Source organism: Rhyacophila brunnea, unplaced genomic scaffold, assembly GCF_057557595.1.
Source record: "Rhyacophila brunnea isolate RB1 unplaced genomic scaffold, BYU_Rbru_1.0 scaffold_13, whole genome shotgun sequence".
Taxonomy (NCBI): domain Eukaryota; kingdom Metazoa; phylum Arthropoda; class Insecta; order Trichoptera; family Rhyacophilidae; genus Rhyacophila; species Rhyacophila brunnea.
This window is the reverse complement of record NW_028232785.1, coordinates 17,045,911-17,065,354: the sequence shown is the minus strand read 5'-3', so window position 1 is coordinate 17,065,354 and position 19,444 is coordinate 17,045,911. Positions and strand designations below refer to the sequence as shown.

General features: G+C 36.9%; 1 long non-coding RNA gene across 1 annotated transcript; it reads right to left on the bottom strand.

The window, feature by feature from the left end:
- Window positions 1-599: 599 nt before the first annotated feature.
- On the bottom strand, window positions 600-11,693 carry LOC147076696 (uncharacterized). The gene is made up of 5 exons (XR_015069817.1): window positions 11,453-11,693; window positions 7,904-8,011; window positions 7,018-7,125; window positions 4,184-4,285; window positions 600-1,805 (listed from the first exon to the last, which is right to left on the bottom strand). It is a non-coding gene; the product is annotated as an uncharacterized LOC147076696 (long non-coding RNA).
- Between the last annotated feature and the right edge of the window lie 7,751 nt (window positions 11,694-19,444).

The window sequence follows — 19,444 nt, the reverse complement described above, 5'->3', positions numbered from 1 at the left end:
TCTTCCGTAGCATAATGGCTGAATGCGATGAGTTTGGGGCGTTTACCCGTTGGAGATGCCGGGTTCGATTCCCGACCGGTTGGCTTACTTTTTTCAAAAAAGTTTTTTCTATTGGTTGTGATATACTCTCTCAGTGTTTTTCTAAATTATATAATGTTCAATAAAAAGAACTTTTTAAGTAAAATGTTTTTAAATTTTCTGTTGAATCATATAAACTTGATTTGACTAGCTTAAACGATCAAAAAAAATTGTACTTGATAGAAATAATATTGAAATGTCATTTTGACATTTCATATTGATTTCCATAGTAACGCACGTATATATTAATAATTTAGTTGCTAGGACCCCAGGCCCCTAGCAACCAATAAAAGTGGATTGGATTACGGATTTCTTCCGAAATGACTTAACTGAAAATAAATTCAATTCCACTTAAAGATAGCTAAAAGTATTAAAAATGTATTGGCATCGTGTTCTGATATATTATAAAAGTTTCAAATGTCTAGCTAGTCGGGAAGTTAGTTCAAAATTGATTGCAAGATTTGTACTGAATAAGCAACCACCGGATAAATAAGAATACGACCTAATAAAAACGTTGCAATAAGACGATGATATCTTTATTACGTTGTCAACTCAGATTTAATGGCTGATTATTCCGAAGAACTTTTGTATAAAATACTACTACATAATATGGGTTATTAACCAGTATGGATTATTTTATGTGCATTGAATCTGCCAATGCGTGAGGATATAAATGGGCATACATCACACTTAAATAATTTTTCCCCTCCGGTATGAACCTTTTTATGTCTTTTTAGATTCTTGTTGTCCGATGATTTATATGAGCATACATCACATTCATATGGCTTCTCACCTGCATGGTTCATTTTATGTGTTTTTAACTGTTGTGAGTTTCTGGATGAAAAATTACACACATCGCACTTATACGGTTTTTCACCAGTATGGGTTGTTTTGTGTCTTTTGAGACTAGTGTGATCCGCGGATTTATACGAGCAAATATCACATTCATATGGCTTTTCACCTGTGTGTGTCATTGTATGTGTCTTTAGGTTGTTAGGGACTCTACATGAAAAGTCACAATAATCGCATTTATATGGTTTTTCACCCGTGTGAATCATTTTATGCGTTTTTAAGATGTGGGCGGTTTTGCATGAATAACTACAAACATCGCATTTATGCGGCTTTTCTCCAGTGTGAATCATTTTATGTGCATTAAGATTGCCGAGGCTTCTGCATTTATATAAACACACATCACACTCGAATCGCTTTTCGCCTGTATGAATCATTTTATGCTCTTTGAGACTATCAATGCGCGAGCATCGATATGAACATATATCACATTCGTATGGCTTTTCGCCTGTATGGGTAATCTTATGTTGTCTCAGAGACCCTAGCAGGGAACATGTATATGAGCACAGATTACACGCATATGGCTTTTCACCCGTGTGACTCCTTTTGTGTATTACAAGATGACTTTTTTTCCGGCATACATATGAGCATACGTCACATTCAAATGGTTTTTTATTTTCGTGTACCATTAATTTATGTATTTTTAATTTGCTCGAAGTATCACAGATATGCGAACATATGTCACATATATGATAACTTTCATCGGAGGTTTTTGTATTCAATTTATTGACAATTGTTTCAGTATGAACTATTTTGGTACTGACGTCTAGTTTGAAGTCTTGTTTGTTTACGGAAATCCCTGGATATTTAATGCCATCACTGAGTGTTTCTGTTGTATTTTCCAAAGTATATTCTGAGAAACGTTGCTGAGTATAAATCTGTAAAATAATTAGATACAAATGTAAACAATTGACAGTTAAACGTTTAAAACAAACGAATTTATAAATTCCTTATTTCCTAGATGTGTATAAAAGAAAAAAGAAATGGCGACAGCCTATTGTTACCAGACAAAAGAAAAGGGAAGACCCTGGTGCCCGACAGTTTCAAATTCCAAATCCACAATTTAATCAAAGCCAGGAGGGCCCCGGCCAAAGATTTGAATTCTCTGCCGTGCGAGATGGCGTTTCCGCTTCACCGACGACTTCTAAGAAGGGCCAATTCGCACCCAAAATTTACAGTTCAAAGCTGCGACAAACAACCCGCCCGCACCCCTCGGATATCGCGCCTTCAGGGCGTGAAAGTACCCCTCGCCACTAACATTTTTTAGATATTTTTTTGAAAGTCAGCATCAGTTCCGATTTAGCAGTGAAGCTGACAAAAACATTCCCCCGTCCGCCCGCGGTGCGGCGGACACCCGTAAGACGTGTTTCAGTTAGGATCCTCGCGTTAAAAATAATCAATCAAAAGTTATCATATCTTAGAAAAAGTGACATCCCTTTTCCCGTTATTGTGTTAATAATAATTCATATAACCACCCTTAAAACGAATCGCGTGTCCGATAAAGTGTTTCGGTGTTAATTCCCCGCAATGTGCCTAAATATATCAATTCGCCCCAGTGTCGGCGTCGAATAAATTAAAGGTGTTACGATAATGGCCCGTAATGATAATGTGTATTCTCTGTTGTAACCTACAATGTAACCAATAATGTAACGCTACCAATGCTTGTATAATTTAGTGTAAATAAATCCAGCCTGCGCACGCTGTTAAATCAAAATAATATGTGTTATCTATAATTATACCCCGCGATGTCCACATACCCCTAACCGAAATGACGCTGACGAAGAATGCTGCCAGTCTACATGTGAGTCCATAAATTCTTCTTGGTATCACTATATACCTACTAAATATACAATACATCACCATTTTTGATCCTAATTTGGGCGTGCACAGAAAGTGGATTATTAATAGATTTTTAAATTCTAATCGATTCAAGATCTGTACTATTACATTTAACTCGTTTTTTGCGACCCGGGTTTCGCCTTTCGGCATCTTCATGCGTCGTGTATACTCACAAAAGGCAAACACACACTGACAACGAACACTCTTAACTCTACCTTATATATTAAATCAATACAATAAAGTAGGTTAAAACTCCATTACCTATATTATTGTATTGAAGATGCCGACAGGCGAAACCCGGGTCGCAAAAAACGACTTAAATAGAATAGTACAGAGCTTGAATCCATTAGAATTTAAATTCAAATTCCATCAAGTACCTTCGGTCGATAGTACTAATATTATAATAGATTTTTGTTTTTTAACAATAAATATAATATTTTGGCTACAGTGACCAACTTAATAGGTCCATACTCTTGATCCAACGATACATCGAAAACATATGAATTTGCTAGAGCTGGGATTCAAGCCCGGGACCCACGACACTATAGTTACCGCTCGGATAAAGTGAGCGTACTTAAGAATTCATATTGCAATATATAAATACAACGGCTGCAGTTTCAAATTCTGTCAAAGAAAGTACAACTGGTTTGTTAGTTATATTCTATATTTCCAGGATTTTAAATTATGTTTATTTTCGAAGTTTTAATATCAATATAAATTAAAAAATAAATCAAGTGATTTGCGTGAAATACCTGTGATAATACGTATTCTAGTGTTCCGTGGCGTAATAAGGATTTGGAATCACTAACATAAGCTACCTATGTCTATATTTTTGATCACTTCATTTTCCACCGGTTTTGCACATTCAAACCAAAAAATATGCCCGAATGTATCGAGAATGGCCCCCACAAGGGGGGGGGCTGACAGGGCTCTAGCCTGGGGGCCCGGGTTCAGGAAGAGCCCGGTGAGGCGAGTCGACCCCATAAATGAGATAAATACAATAATACAATAAATTAATAATAATTTTAGTTAAAAAGAAACAATGATGCGGTCCGTCGATTGTATAATGTACGTACGTAATGTATCTACGTATGAATACGCAGTCATCGACTGCCAGGCATTTATCACGGCTCCCGATACGCACGCACACTATCGACTGACTGAATTATTGTTTCGTTTTTACTGTAAGTTCATATCTATTAAAAATACAAAAAAACGCTAAAAAGACACCTTAATTTTACCGCCATTTTGGTAAACAATACTGCAGCGCGTCACACTACCTTTACCCTCAGCGATATATAGGACACCAACCATCCTAGCATGGGGGCCCTCTTCAGGATGTGGGGGCCATGGTACCGAGAAAGGGGTTTTACATAGTGTTTGGTTTATAAATCTAATTGTTACATGATATACTTACTTGTGTATCATTAGCGGATGTTGACGATTCGCCAAGCTCTCTAAATGAGTGACAGCTTCCATAGGCCGAATGGAATTGTGGATTCTCAGATTTTACTTCCATCTGAAATTGCAACACAACAATTAATATTTCAGTGATAAAATTCGTAATTCAATGAATACTGAAGTAAAGAAGTAAAAGTGATCAAATCAAAGGAACTCAACTCGAGCAGGTCAATATTTACAACTACCTACCATGGTCAAAAACTGTCCATATTAAGGCTGAAACGCCTCAGACAGAATGTGCTGTCCAGAATTCAATGGTGCTGAACAAATTTGTGAATCAGCAAGTCAATTTAAAAAAATACAGAGTATAATTTTATATAAGAGAAACATGTCTGCGAATAAATGCTACTTTGGCACCAAAAGTCGCAACAAAGTTAGATATTGGTGCATACAAGTTTGATACAGTCGGCAGTTTCATATACCTTGGATCTCTTGTAACTCGATATAATGATATTATAGAAGAAATCAACAAGAGAATCATGTCTGCGAATAAATGCTACTTTGGCCTGTTAAGACATTTTAAGTCCCGCATACTATCTCGCCGAACTAAAAGCACTCTTTACAAGACACTTGTAAAGCCAGTGCTCACCTACGCATTGGAAACCTGGACATTAACTCTGCGAAATGAACGAGCCCTGAACATCTTTGAGAGAAAAATTATCCACCGTATATATGGACCGATCAAGGACGGTACCAATTGGAGGAAAAGATATAATGCTGAGCTCTACGGGTTGTACGAATACTGCAGCGCAATTCAATCAATTAAGATTGGGAGACTGCGATGGCTAGGTCATGTGCACCGTATGAATGACAATGAACCAGCAAAGAGAGTGATGTCCAGCAATCCAAAAGAGCGTAGATGAATAGACAGGTCAAAGATTTGCTGGTTGTATGGAGCTGCCAGTGACTGCCGTATTCTGGGGGCACCGAATTGGAAAGCGGCCACACTGGATAGGGACAGGTGGAGGGAGCTGTTGGAGAAGGCCAGGACCCACACCGGGTTGTCGCGCCCCTGATGATGATAATGATAATTTTATATGTCACGTTTATATTATCACTAAGATTTCCAAACATCTCCCAAAAGAACGATATGAATCTCGAACTCGCCAACAGGCTGAAGAGAGGAAATGCAGCAGTTTTCACACTGAAGAGTCTACCTATTTAGGTCCAAGCTTATGTCCACAAAGACAAAATTCCGGGTAAACAACTTGAAACCAATCGCTCTCTAGGGTGTGAAACCTGCAGCCTAACGGAGAAACAATACAAAGCTTTCCAAATATTCGAATTGATAATTCTATGAAAAGTAAGTCAAATATAGTCAATGTCTTGAAGAGGCAAAGACCTAGATAGACCGATCACGGTGATAGGTGCGATCAATGACATTATTAATGGACAACGCACTCAATACAGTAGCTAGCAAGTAAATTCGCGCATAGCGATATTCGCACATATATAGGTAGACGTCAAGCAATTTCCATTATGCGATATCACGCATCGGGAATTTATAGCAATATCACCTTTATTGTAATGACGTTAGAATAATGTTTCTAGCAGTGGCGAAGGGTGGAGGTAGGCTGTTAAGATTCGCTATAAATAGTTCACACTAAACTTTTTTAGTCATATGTATTTGTTTTTATTGAACTAAGACTACAATTTACAGACGGTGTTAGTTAGTTTTTAAAAATCAATTAAACCATGCCTAAATGAAACCATAATAGTTTTGGTCTAATTTGGGCAATACGACTAAATTGTGCACACTTTTTCTTTCATAGTTATTTGTTTTCGTTGGATTAAAAATACATATTACACATATTGTTGGTTATTTTTTTAAATTCATTAAGCCCTGGCTAAACCAAACTATAATAAATAAAAAATATTATTCTATATAATATAACATATTGAAAGTTATGTATGATTTAATTGTATAATGTTAGATATTTTATAGATAGACATGTATTTTTTGACTATTATCTATTATGGCTTGGTTTCTCAGGGTTTATTAAATTTTAAAAACTAACCAACACTATCTGTAAAATGTAGTCTTATTTCAATGAAAACAAATATGTATGTCTGAAAAAGTTTAATGTGCACTGTTTATGACGGATCTTAACAGCCTACCTCCACCCTTCGCCACTGGTTTCTAGTGTCAATGTTCATTTGAGCGAACCCGTTCGAATCGAACCATTCGGCAGACCCGACAAAAAGTATCGAGAATTTATAGCAATATCACCTTTATTGTAATGGCGTTAGAACAGATTATGGCATTCGGCAGACCCGACAAAAAAGTGAGTGTCATTTTTTTTCCAGATGCTTCGTCCATATTAATGTCATTGGGTGCGATGGATAATATGAAGGATCCCCTGTACTTCGGAGATGGTGGATAACGTCAAAAAGGATGCAGAGTAGCTGAGTGTAGCCGACTGGAGAGAGAGAAAGATCGGGATAGAGATTCGTAGATGACTGTTGTCGGAAATACATCTGAATGGTCTATAGCACCAGCTCGAATAAGTAAGTAATTTATTTATCATATCCGACATATAGGTGTTGCTAAGTGTGTCTACAATATTTTAACTTCAGGGCTCGAAACCGGACCGCCTTTCCGGTTCGTGGAATTGGTAAAATTATCACTCCATCTCGTGGAAAAAATAAGTTGACCTTCTGAGCAAGATAGGCCATATAATAGAAAATCTAACACGCTTATTTTAATAAAATACACATACAATTTGATAACTATGTAAATATCTTCAAAAAATTGTTGAACTTTTCCATTTCGAGCGCTGTTTAACTTACATGTGAATCACTTTGACTCATGGGCGAATGGGTGATTTTTTCGTTGTCAAGTTGTCTCCGTAATAAATCGACATCGGGTTTTGTATCCATTTCAATTTTGATGTCGACCTAAAATTAAAACAAAAAATATCCAATTTAAGTGTGATGGCTGTTATTTTTTTATTTTAAAAATGATACCTGAAACCTATTATAACAATACGTCTAAATTTATATCATAGAAATAAAATCACCTTTAAGGGCCCACATGCTCAGCGTAGGTCAATATGGAGCTTTTATGGTATTTTAAGAGCATAACCCTGGACAGTCCTTAAACGTTGTAGATGATCTATTTATATAATTTTGAAGCCTTATTATCCTTTATATTTATTTTAAACATTTGATGAGTTTTATTACATAAAATAGTAGTCTTTTCATCCTCTCGCTCTAATGTTTTAGAATATAGTCATATTTCAGTACAACCATGTACAACAGTGGTGTAAGGATTTTTAGATTTATTACTTTTTAAACGCATTTAGTAAATTAATGTTAACATTATATAGTGACATATTTACGATAAAAAAATATATTTTATAATCTTTGTGATTCCGAATTAGGCATTTTATTAATCAAAAAATTGGCACGATTAACACATTTGAAGATAATCCTAAATACACTAATTATAAGCTATGTCTTTGACCATTCAAATTTGATAAACATCCTACGAATAATGATTGCTTTATAATAATTATTGACCTAAGAATAAGGTAGTATTTTTTTGAAATACGCCATTTCTATTGGCATTTCCCAGTGGCTAAGCTACAAAATACGGCCATAAAAGCACCATTTTGACCTACGCTGAGCATGTGGGCCGTTAATAATAAGTTTTAATACAGCTTTTCATATTTACCTTTGAATCATTTTGGTTCGGGAACGTAGTATGGTAGTTTTTATTGTGTGTTTGTCTACATAAGAGATCGTCTTCAGATGTTTCATTTATTTCAGGTTTAATCTCAATCTAAAAACAAAACAATATATATAGCTACAACTATACGAACAGTATTATTGTCAGAAAGTGGCAAAGGGTGGAGCTAGGCTGCAGAGATTCGACATAAATAGATAGTGAACAATCCAATTTGTTAGTCATATTTCATTGGTTTCAATGAATACTACAAATTAGATATGGTACTGGTTAATTTTTCAAACTAAAGTAAACCCCGCCTAATCCAAACCCTAATAGTAGAGGTAGGCTGTGAAGATCCAACAAAAATAATGCACACTTTGTCAGTCATATCTATGTATTTTCATTGAATTTAGAATACCAATTGCATATGGTTTTTATAATTCGCTTAAACCCTGCATAACCAAACGATACTTAATATATGAAATCATTTAATTGATTTATTTGAAATCATTTAAGGCTAAACCTCAGTTGAGGCATGGTCTAAAAAGATCGTGGCTAAGCGATAAGCGGATTGTGTAAATGACGCGTGCCGAACGAAATATAATTTGTCACATAAATCCAACAGGCGGCCATTTAAGTTTCTGTTTATTGTTCTATTAGTAACAATAATAATATATTCATTGACATGTTTTCTTTTTCAAGTAAATGGGTAACGTTTCTTAGTCATCTTTATACGATTTGAGAATAAATACCCCCTTCGCTATCACGAAACAAATTGACGTGTTCACACCTCAACTTTCGCTCTCCGATTGTCTCTTCAAAAATTTCGTCGCACCTATAGTTGAAGTTTATATCCTGTTTCACTGAAGTATGCTCTTAACTATCCCTAATAATAAAATTGTTTAGTAAGTATAAGCATGTGCCAAAATATTTAACCATTCATTTAGGTACCTACCATATAGGATAGGACTTTAGCTAAATTCGCATAGGTAGATTTGATGCATACCTACACATTTTCTAATAGTTCCTAAGAGCCATTTATTGGTCGGTGTATAATAATTATTAAATGATACGCAGCCAATGAGGTGTTGACTAAATAGTATGGAGTGATTTCCAGCGAATGAGATAATATTATTACCTATATAGGGTTTGCCCGAACTGAAAGTGGGCAATGCACGAGTTCAGTTAGTAGGAACGTTTCTATGAGCGCAGCGAAAGAAATCAAATGTCATTGAACCACACCTTAGTGAAATTCGATATACATACTAATTAATATACATAAGTGGAAATGAATATAGATGTATTGGTACTGTTCGGTTATGAGGAATACAGCGGAAAAAACATTTTGAAAATAGCCGATATAAATACTGAATTATTTGTTAGTTTAACCTAATCAAATCTAACCTAAAATAATGCAAACTAACAAATAATCCAGTATATCGGGTATTTTCAAAATGTGTTTTCCGCTGTATTCCTCATAATCGAACTGTACCGATGTATTATATATATATAGATATAGATGGATGTAACACCAAATAATTACAAGATAAAAAGAACTTTTTATATACAACGTTTTTAAATTTTCTGTTGAATTATTATGCTCAAACTTGTACTTGATATGAAGTAAATAAAAAACAAACAAATATAGAATACTGAAACGTAATTTTGATTTCCATAGTAACTCACGTATATATTAACTCTTTAGTGCCAGACTCAAATGCTCACGTTAGTGTCACCCGTGTCCATATGGACACGCAATTATTGTAGTACAGTTTACTTTGCCTAATTGTTATTTTAAAATAATAATTTTGTTTATAAACGTTAGTCAGTTGAAATAAGTACACTGCTTCAATTGTTCGTCATTTGAATGATCTAGCTGACATAATAAAGTTAATATCAAGTGTCAAAGTGGCCATTCATTTTATAATCAAAAAATGATGGACTTATGTTAAAGTTAACCGTGGTTTTCTGATTATATTGTTTCAAAGAATAATATTTCTGTCATTGAATGCATTATAAACGTGTTCACTTTCATGATATGTAATTACGAAATGGAATTATTTTTGTTCATGTGGTGTTATTGCACAATGAATTAATGAGTGTCCATATGGACACGCGTGCCACTTAACACTACAAATTTAAATTATGATTTGTTATCAGTGTTATCACTATATTTTTTATAAATTTATTATTCTCATTTTGTCAAATTATTTAGTTTCTGGGATATGTCTTAAGGTTCAAATAGACTATATGACGATCGGGCACATATATGCTAAGAGCGTTTTAGTGTCTATGATCAAATCTATGCCATTCCGACATTTATACATACATATTGTATGACAGCTATGACATCGTATTTACACTCTGTGACACCCTATGACACAGGACGCCAACATAAGAAACAGGTTTTTCGACATATATATGACCGATCGTCATAGAGTGTATTTGAAGCATAAGATTGAAGAAAGAGAAATGCTGGTAAATAATGCATTGAATGCACTTTATGAAGGTAGTGATGATGATAATGTCGACGAATATAATATTATTATTTATCTCACCACCGACCAGATCCTGCGGTTTTAACAGATGAGAATGGTGGTGGAACAATCGATAATTTAAATCATAGACAATTAAAAGCAGATACACAAGTGAAATCTCGGAATGCAAGAACATAGATAGACCAATCTGATATTTTATACTGCAACTGGAGATTCTACACGCAATTACACCTAGCTGCACAAAATATCAATTTTTCGGGGAAAATGTGGAAAATAAGAACGCTGATGGATCTTGATAGGATGGATATTCAAAACTATGTACATCAAAATCAATGAGTCTAGCAGATATTCGATTTAATGGGTTAAATTATTTTATTCAAAAAAATAGAAAAAATCGACGCTGTGACTGATTTTTTGAAAGAAAAAGAAACATCTGAAATCAGAACGCAGTGAAGAAAATGCAATATTAGCTTGTGAGTAATGTGTATTGAAAACTATAATACTTTATAATAATACTACTAATAAACCATACAATCCACAATAAAAATTGATAACATAAGTGTCACGCGTGTCCATATGGACACGGCTATTATCTCAAAACTTAACGTTATGAAAATTTTATTTTCACTATTCATTCTCTGTTATATTACAGATACATAAAAAATGTAAATAAACAATTTTTAAAACAAATAAAAATTCATGTCACACCATCAACAAAATTGATGTGTCCATATGGACACCTGTGCCACTAATGAGTTAATAATTTAGTTGCTAGGACCACACCCTTAGCATCCAATAATAGTTGATTACGGATTTCTTCCGAAATAACCTTTCATACAAAACAGAATTAACTGAAAATGAATTCAATTCTGCTTAAAGATAGCTAAAAGTATTAAAAGAATGCATTGGCATCGTGTTCTGATATATTCTTAATGTTTCAAATGTCTAGCTAGTCGGGAAGTTAAAAAGGTAGTTAAAAACGATTGCAAGATATGTACTGGACAAACAACCAGCGGACAAACAAGAATACGAGCTAATAAAAACGTTGTAAAATAACCTGCAAACCGGAACCATCGTCATATTCCTGCTTGACGTATGATCGTAATGTATGGTCTTCAGGGCTGAGCGAATAGTTAATTGTCTTTGTGGTACCACTAGACAATGTTCCTATATCCGATTCAAAGTCTGTTGGTTCGATTTTAATGTCCATTTTGAACATGAAATGAATAATACGCGCATGTGCGATGTTATATGGGAGGACAATATTTACACGCTACAGAAATGTGACAGCCAGAATGGGTGCGTGAACTTGCAGCCAGTGTTGCCAAGTCAAAATTTAAAATTTCAGTAGTTTTGACAAAAAATTCAGTAGTTTTCATAAAATATCAGTAGATTTTGAAAAATGTTGTATATTAGATATGATTTAAAACTAATAAGAATAACAATAACTAATAATATTAATTTATTGTAAACAATGATGATATTAATGGGTAAAATGGCGCTCTTGGGTAGAGTTACAATGCTTTTTATGTCAATTTAGAAGTGTATAACATCAAAAAAGGTCATGCGTAAATCATTTCAAGTTTATTATTAAAAGAATCATCGGTTAATTTTCCATTATGGAGAAACACAAATATCAGTAGATTTCTTGAATTTCGAAAAAAAATCAAAAATTTGGAAATCGGCAAAAAATATCTTTTGAATTACTGAAATTTCAGTAGACAAGGCAACACTGGTACTATGTACTACAGTGTTGCCAACTAAAATTTTCAAAATTCAGTAGATTTCTTCAAAATATCGTTAGAATGACAAACATGTATGAAATTCAACGATTGCGTTTGGTGACAGCGTGTATATTGACATAATCTCACAAGTTTCTTTTAAAAAATCATGTAAAAATGACTTTTATTCATCACAAATCCTATCATATCTTCTTTTTTTCCTGGCCAAAATTTCAGTAGATCTACTGAAATTTCAGTAGACATGGCGACACTGATGTACTGAGTGTACCATAAACATCAGGACTTCGATAACAATTTTTAATTGTCTATGCTCTGGGGTAAATAAAAAGGGGTTCGACGGAATGGTTATGGGGAAAATGAACGGAGTTTTACTTACCATTAAAACTCTTATTATTCTTGTTGACTCTGAAGTCCCTTGAGATGTTGATCGTATTTTTTGCCTTGTGTTCTTCTGTGCTGGCCCCTTTTTACCCCTTTTTCTTCTCGATTATTCACCTCTCTGGTTGCTTATCTTGTTTTACCGGCTGGCAGGACTGACGCTTGTATCGTAGCGTGCTTTGTCTTTGGTTATTCAATTGATATGTCTCAAGGAAACCAGGTAGGTGTTCTCTGGACTTCAGAGTCAACAAGAATAATAAGAGTTTTAATGGTAGGTAAAACTCCTTTCATTATTCGCTATTGACTCTGAAGTCCATTGAGATATCTGTTTGTTATCACCTGGTAAAGCGAGATAGATCCTGCAAGATAAGGTGGATGAACCTAACATGAGAATTAGGTATGGCATCTCCTTGCTTTTAGGCTCAGTGCACCGGGCTGAACAAAGAGGTCAACATATCTTGGCGCCAATTACCTCTCTGCAGGATGTCATCTATGGGGTAGTTCTCTAACCAATTTAGAGAGGCGACTGCTAATCGAGTACTGCCTAGTGATTCCTGTACCCCTGCATCAGCGAGTACTGACTTCACCCAATTTCCAATAACTGATCGAGTCGTCTGTTTTGAGGGGCCTCGTGACGAGATAAATAATGCCGGAATATTACCACCCTCTTCTCTTCTCTCATTGGAAACGCAGATAAGTTTTCGTAGCCAAAATACTGGATCGATGTTTTGGCAACTGGAAGCGCTTAATTTCCATCCAGATTGGCGGTGCTTTGATGTGTCCGTCTTGGAACCAAACACTGGCCATAGAATTATATGGTCGCCATTATCATCTAGGCCATTATCCGCTACGCTGAGTAGGGTAAGGTCATAAACCCGTCGTCCCGATGCGAGTAATAATAGTATAGCTGTTCTGCGTGAAACTTCATACAGGTTGTATACTAGTGGTGTTGTTTTCTTGAGGTAGTCCACGATTATTCTTGGATCCCAAATCGGTGGTTTTGTAGGTCTAGTCTTGCGGGTGGATATGGCTTTTAAGATATGACGCACTACTATGTTACTGCTGATGTCTTTACTGATCATTGGTTTGCAAAAAGTAGCTATGGCTGACTTATGTACAAGGATAGTGTTATATGAAAGACCTTCCTTATTGTATAATCTAGCCACTTCAATCGGCTCGGGGGTATTATAGCTTATCGTGTTGTCTATGCACCATGTCTTCCATTTGTCTCATGCAGGTATATAAGTCTTCAAAGTGGATGGTCGCCAGCCGGAAGTGAGAAGTGATTTGTCCTCTATCGACCAGCTATAAACTAACTCTGCCCACCCAAAATTATCCATAACTGGAGTGATAGGTCCCGGACTTGTGGAGGTAGATGGTTTGTCACCGTATCTACTAGAAATGACTCCAATTGCGGGATCAGGTAGGGGGGTTCCAATGATCTCTGCTGTAGGTCTGCGCTCCAAAAACACTTCTTCCACCATGGGGAGACTAGTAAATATTTTCCCCTTGCCATGTTCAGGTGTGCCAATACTTGTGGAGTTAGATTCGGTGGCGAGAATATCCAGGATAGTTTGAAGTCCCACTGTCGACTGAAGGGATCGTGGAACAGTGCAAGGGCATCGTTCGGATTTCGTGAGGCATACGTTGCGACAACATAGGCTGTGTTGAACGCGAACAGGTCTACGTCTGGGAGTCCCCATATTTGAAATAGGGGAGCTGTAGCCGCCATAACTAGGTGCCATTCTGGAATAATTTTGCTGCGTGAAAGATGGTCTGCAACGCAGTTGTATTTTCCTGGAAGGTATTGTGCAGTCAATGATATTATACTGGCCTGGTTGGCGATTTCCAGGATCTGTCGGCAAAGACTTAGTAGGGTTGCAGACTTTGTGCCCCCTTCGTTGTTGATTTAGGCCACCACTGTTTTGTTGTCGGTTTGTAGGAGTAATTATGATCCCCTGAGCGTTGGCTCCCGGAGTTTTATGGCTGAGAGTACTGCATACAGCTCTTTTCGGTTCGAGTGCCACGTGGATTGGCGTTTTGTCCATATACCTGATAGGTGGCACTCGTCTAACTGCGCTCCCCAGCCTGAATCGGCTGCGTCTGTGGTGAGGAAATGATTGTAGGTTGCCCTGTGAATCTTTCCTGAGGAGCCCACCGCTCGGATCCACCACACGGTGTCCTCTCGAGCTTGTGGTGGAATCGATGTTGAGTTGTGAGGGTGGCTCCTTGATAATTGAGCGCTCGTACGTTGTAGACGTCGGCAATGCTACCTCCCCTGTGGAGTGACGAAGGTTGCAAAATTGAGTCGCTCGAGGAGGCGTTGGGCCTGCCTGAGCGACCAACTGCCTTTTTGGATCTGCAATTGCAGATGGTGACGAAGTGATGTGCACTTCTCTGTTGATAGATATTTCCGATTGTTGTGAGTATCCCACGTGATACCCAAGAACTCCCGCTGTTGGCATGGAATCAGACAAGATTTTTTCTTGTTGATTATCCAGCCTAGTAAGTGCCTGCATGAAATCCATCATATATGTCAGTTGCAACAGAAGAATCTCTCTGGACTGATTTGCCATCAGAAAGTCGTCTAAGTAAGTAACGATTCTCATACCCTTTCCCCGGAGGTGTTCGGCCATCCAGTTTGTTAATGAGGCAAACAAGTCTTGGTGCGGCCGACAGTCCGAACGGAAGGCACGTGAATTGAAGGAGTTCTCCTTGGTAAACTAGCCGAAGAAATCGGCGATGTTGTAAAGCTATAGGTGCATGTAGGTACGCTTGGCTTAGGTCTATTTTTACTAACCAGTCTTCCCTTTGCAGGAATATTGGGACCTTGAAATGGTGGAACAGTTTAAACGGCCTTGGTTGTAGGAAACCGTTTAGGCGTTTTAGGTTGAAAACGGGTCGTTGACTGCCGTCTTGCTTCCTTACTAGGAACAGGGTTGAGAGAAAGCTCGGAGATGGCTCTGCCATTTCCAATACTCCCGATTTCTTCAGTTCCGTGATTTGTGAAGTGATCTCCGGCAATTGTCGCGTTTGGAAATCCTTCTGGAATTGTATGGAAAGCATTATTAGAGGAGGTTTCTTTATAAACGGAATACGGGTTCTCGTTATTATTTTTAATAATGGTGGTGGTGCACCCTTGGCATGCCAGATTTCCTGGAAATGCTGGAGGCGTCCCCCTTTGAACGTGGTGAGGGACCCCCGGTCACCTGCGTCTAGGGTAAATGCCCCTCGCACCACCTCGGTTATCTCTGGGAAAACCTCGGTTGGATGGGCGTGGGCCTCTCGGCAAGCCACCCCTAACCTGGTCTGGTATCCTCCTCGTATATCCCTGCCTCCGAAAGGTGTCCTTGTGTCCACCTGACGAAGTGCTAGGTTGACTCTCCCTGCCCTGGTCAACCACTTTAGTGGTCTGATCGAAAACCTTCTCACGACCCCCACCTCTTTCTAGGAACCCCGCCAGTTTATGTTTATGTTCGGCGCTAGGTGGGATCTTGTTAAGAGCCTCTCGAGTGAAGGTGTCTTTTATACCGGAGAGGATTTCTTCCGCCTCGTCTGAACCAACTCTGCCCGTTTTCCACAAAGGATTCGGGTGACGTCCTCAGACACTTTGTTTAGTGCTGTAGAGGGCCCGAACTCCTTTACGACCGTCTCAAAAAGAGCCGTACCGATGGTGTGGTCGCTGACAGAGTCGACCACTCGCTGTAACGCGTCCCGAATACACTCCTTTTGAGCGAGCATCGCATTTTGGAGGCCGGCGATCGTACGCTCCATTAGATGTATCGTTTGCGATGAACGATCGTAGGGGCGTAACTCATCGTTGGGTCCCAACTCAACGAAAGACGGGGCCGCCAAATATTGTTTTTGGGCTTCAGCGTAGCGAACCCCCGCCCAATTATCTGTGTCGAACAGTTGGAGCCTGGTAAGTTCCGCTACCCGAGCTTTGTCTGGCGTCGGAAAAGCAGGCTCCTGAACTATGACGCTAAATACAGGCAACGGAATCCTGTTGGGTTTTTCCGCTGTTTCAGGCCTTGCGGGTGGCCGTAAAAAACTTACCGGAGAGTCGATGTTTACCGTCGGCCTCTGCGGAATAGGCACCACTGCAGGCAGACCCTGTTGGGTCAAGATTGAAAAAATCTGTGATACCTTGTTGTCAAGAGACATTACGGTTGCCCTCAGTTCACCCACTGGATTGTCCAACAGCAATTCCGACTCATTCGAGTCGGTCTCCATCGCTAGTCCCTCCGCGACGTTGCTGGCTTCATTACGCTCCATTGTTGCACAAATTTCACAATTTAACTGCACTTAAAGGTTTCGTCGCTATAGGATTTGTTTCCCGAATAGACCAAATGTCAATTTTTCAGGAGACGAAAAACAAATTTCATTGTCGTATATTGAAATATCAGTAGATGTATCAATCATTCTTTCTACACTGTATGATTGCAACATTATCTAAGAATAGATTCCAAGAATAATATACTGGTATAAATCAGTAAATGCACAGAAAATGCGTTTTATTTACAAGTACTCGTTGTGGATATTCGGGAAATTTTTAGCGCTCTCTCAGAATAATGGATATTCGGGACAAAACATGGACGTTCGGGACTTAAGACCGTAGCGTATTGCTGCACGGCCCACGGATTACTGAGTGGTTAAAAAGTACGCACCTCAAATGTTATATTTATTTACACGATAATTGGTAATGATTACTTTTACTATTTAAATACCTAATGATCGTAATAACCCAAGTTCGTAGGTAATAATAACATGCGGCATTCGCTTTTTTCGGGTTTTTTCGTAATAAGTAATAAAATAGTTTTTAATATTCTTTTTTTTTTATTCAACGAATAATTCACAAGATTTAAGAATGTACCATTCTAATTATTGAACATACATAATTTTAAAAATCACTTCTGAGAAAATATATTAAAACCAATAGAAAAAATCTTTTTGAAAAAAGTAAGACACCCGGCAGGAATCGTCCCTGCATCTCCTGGGTTTACGACCAAGTCCACGAATTATCCACTATGCTACGAGGTGACATACTTATGACGACAAAATTTAACTATTGGCCTGTTAATACCTGCTCATCAGTATTCTTCAAAATCAAGCGACTATTGGCTATCGGTTTTTGTTTAATAAATAAAAGTAGGTATCTACTACTTCAATTACTAACCGACGTCACGGATTTCTCCAATATTTTTTGATGGTACTTACTCGTACTTGCTAACAATTTTATATTATTACTTTTTCAAAAAAAAAAAAAAAACTATGTATATATATCTGTATATTATTATACCTATATATTTCTATAATTAACAATTAAACTTATTACAAACCACCAAATAAATATTATATATTTACTATTGGAATGACAACACAAAATAATAGCATCTATAAATTAATTACCATTGGCTGCTAATATTAGGTAGGTACCAATATCCTAAGTATATAATATTCACCAAATAAATAGTTACTAACATACATATTAAATTAAATTAACTATCAGCGCATTCAAAAATAAATCATAGCATCGCCTTTATGTTTGATTAATAATAATTTGAAATAATAATTATTTTTTACGTCATAGTAGTTGCCGGGTCATACTGTAGAATTCATATAACCGTTGGGATTTTGTGTCATTTATCAAGACAAAATGCAGTTATTTAGGTTAAAATACTCACTTTCATAACTTTACTATAAGTTCAGGGCAAACTGGTGATGTATAAACAATCTCTTCAAATTAGATGAATTCACTATAAAAACAATAGTAACTTTAAAAACAATATCAATAAGATGAAATTTGAAAGAGGATTCCAGACGGCCGAAAAATATGAAAGTGGGCGTGATTGTTTTAGAGCTAGACAGCGTGAATGCGGGAGCGAGATGCACGGCGTCAGCGCGGTTTGATTGACTTAAAGTCATATTCGGGAAATAAAAACTCAGCCAGAGATTTATTTCGACCGAAATTAACTTGGATATTCAGGTACGAATAGTTGGACATTCGGGAGAACAACACGGAGTAATTGTAACTTAACATGGCGTATTCGGGTTTTTCAAAAAAATATCTCTGTTCCTAGATAAAAAAATATTTCTTTATAAATGATTTCGGTAGAGTTCGATAAAAGAAATTGAACTGCATTAAAATGTCGATTTCGACAAAAATGGATATTCGGGAAACAAATCCTATAGCGACGAGTTTGACAAATTTTTTTCGCTTCGAACAAAGGAAATACAATCAAACAATTAAATAACCAAAGACAAAGCACGCTACGATACAAGCGTCAGTCCTGCCAGCCGGTAAAACAAGATGAGCAACCAGAGAGATGAATAATCGAGAAGAAAAGGGGGTAAAAAGAGGCCAGCACAGAAGAACACAAGGCAAAAAATACGATCAACATCTCAAGGGACTTCAGAGTCAATAGCGAATAATACAATATTCTTTGACTGTTACATCCATATTATTCTAAAACATTTGTTGGTTCTTGTAAATTTACAGGAAGCCAAAGAAATTTTGAAAATAACCGATTAGGTATACTGCATTATTTGCTAGGTTAGGTTAGGTTGGGTTTGGTTTCCATTCTTTAATATAATAATATTTATTTTTGCCCTATACCTACCTTATGCTTCAAATACACTCTATGACGATCGATCACAATATATATGTTGAAAAATCCGTTTCTAACTCTGAATACCGTGAATACACATAAAATAATTTTGTTTTAGGTACTCTACCTACCAATTTATAACATTGGGAAAAAGTCGAATAATGTAATGCAACATTTTCTCTATTAAGTAAGGTTTCTAGATATTTATAAAATAGGTAGGTTCCCTTTTCATATATAGAATAGATTCTGTTTATATCAAGACATTATTATACATAAACAACCTTAATATAACGAAATAAGGTAATTAATATTTTCGATACT